The 1,841-nt window shown below is 40.2% G+C and overlaps 1 long non-coding RNA gene across 1 annotated transcript in view; it reads left to right on the top strand.

Moving 5' to 3' along the window:
• LOC125611861 overlaps positions 1–1,835 on the top strand; it is a 5,856-nt gene extending 4,021 nt beyond the window's left edge. Inside the window, exon 3 of the long non-coding RNA XR_007342097.1 lies at positions 1,328–1,835. This is a non-coding gene — a long non-coding RNA (uncharacterized LOC125611861). The remainder of the gene's footprint in view (positions 1–1,327) is intronic.
• Positions 1,836–1,841: the final 6 nt, after the last annotated feature.

Raw genomic sequence — 1,841 nt, 5'->3', positions numbered from 1 at the left:
TTTTTTTTTTTTTTTTTTTTTTTTTTTTTTTGTGTGTGTGTGTGTGGTGCTGGGGATTGAACCCAGGGCCTTGTGTGTGCGAGGCAAGCACTCTACCAACTCAGCTATATCCCCAGCCCTCAGTGGGCTTTTTTTTGTGTTCATGTGTGGCCTTTCTACCACAGAGCCACACCCTTAGCCCTCTTTAATTTTATTTTTTATTTTGAGACAGATTCTTTTTTGTAATATATTTTTTTTAGTTGTAGATGGACACAATACCTTTATTTCATTTGTTTTTATTTTTATGTGGTGCCGGGATCAAACCCAGTGCCTCACACATGCTAAGTGAGTGCTCTACCACTGAGCCACAACCCTGGCCCCTTGAGAGACAGATTCTTGTTAAGTTGCTGAGGCTGGTCTTAAACTTAACCATTTTCCTGCCTCAGTCTCCTGAGTCACTGGGCTTATAGGTGTATACCACTGTGCCTAGCTATTCAGTGGGCTTTATAAAAGGGGAAATAAAGGTATTTATAACTTCATAGATCACCTTGTCTGCTTATGTTATACTTGTAGCAGTTCCGTTTTTTTTTTTTTTTTTTTCCCCAGCTTGTTTGTTTTGTTTTTGGGTACTGAGGATTGAACCCAGAAGCATTTTACCAATGAACTACATCCCCATCCCTTTTTTATTTTTTATTTTGAGACAGGGTCTTGCTAACTTGCAAAGGGCCTCACTAAGTTGCTGAGGCTGACCTTGAACTTGTGATTCTCCTGCCTCAGCCTTCCAAGTTGCTTGGCATGTGCCACCATGCCTGGCTAGCAGTTATGTTTTGCATATGACTGATGGGCTTAGGAGGGCACTGTTTCATTCTCCCTGTGTCATGTAAACAGACTGAGTGGTGATGCCATGCCCCCTGGTCTGCAGGTAACTGAGGCTGAAGCTGAGCTTCAGTTTTCTAGACTGAGAAATATGGAAAGGAGGATGGAGAACTTATAAACTGTAAAGCACTGTGCAGATGTTAGTGTTAGTTCAACATTGTCATTCCTGCCAAATCGTGTGGAAGCTTTTTATAGACTTAAGACTGTTTGGCTGCAACTAGCCTCAGCCCTGGGTACTTTTATTTCTCTAAATAAAATACATCATGCCCAGTTTAATGCTCTCTGTACTCTTTATATTTGTGCTAGTTGAATAAAATTTAATGGCATACTGGTACAAGAATCACAAAGAAATTGGAGCCAAGCTTGCATCTATGTTTAACTCAGAAATTGTCTCACCTTGATGGTGTCACCTGGCTAGATGTGAAGCATTAAGTGATGTGTGGATTTCAAATGTTTTGTTTTCTGATGCTAGGTATGGAGCGGAAGACATTACTCATGAGCTCTACCACTGAGCTCCAGTTCCAGATCCTGTTAGGAATTACTGACCCATTCCAGGATGAAGCTTCTGAAAATGAATTCCTGTGCTGCCTGCTCAAGCCCCTGCTTAGTACCCGAAAGCCTCTTTTTCCCAGAGACAGACTAGGGCAGGGAGATGCATGCTGGAGCCCTAAGCAAGGAGGGTTGATCTGCAGGTGGACTCAGGGAATTTGGGCCTTCACTTTCATCTACACAGATAATGTTTCCGATGTGTTGGGGTATTCAAGATGGCAAATTTCTTGTGGAAGGAAAGCTTGACATTCATTTACTATCAATTTTTTTTTTAATTTTTAAAATTTAATTTTAATTTTATTTACTTATTTTTGGTGTGAGGGATTGAACCCAGAGCCTCAAACATGCTATTGTACACGCTACAACTGAGTTTTAACCACAAGCCTATTTTTAAAGTTAAATTAAAATCTTAACTGACACATTAAAAACATGAAAAA

The sequence above is a fragment of the Marmota marmota genome, unplaced genomic scaffold (genome assembly GCF_001458135.2).
Source record: "Marmota marmota marmota unplaced genomic scaffold, marMar, whole genome shotgun sequence".
NCBI classification, from domain to species: domain Eukaryota; kingdom Metazoa; phylum Chordata; class Mammalia; order Rodentia; family Sciuridae; genus Marmota; species Marmota marmota.
This window is presented reverse-complemented; position numbering and strand designations above follow the sequence as displayed.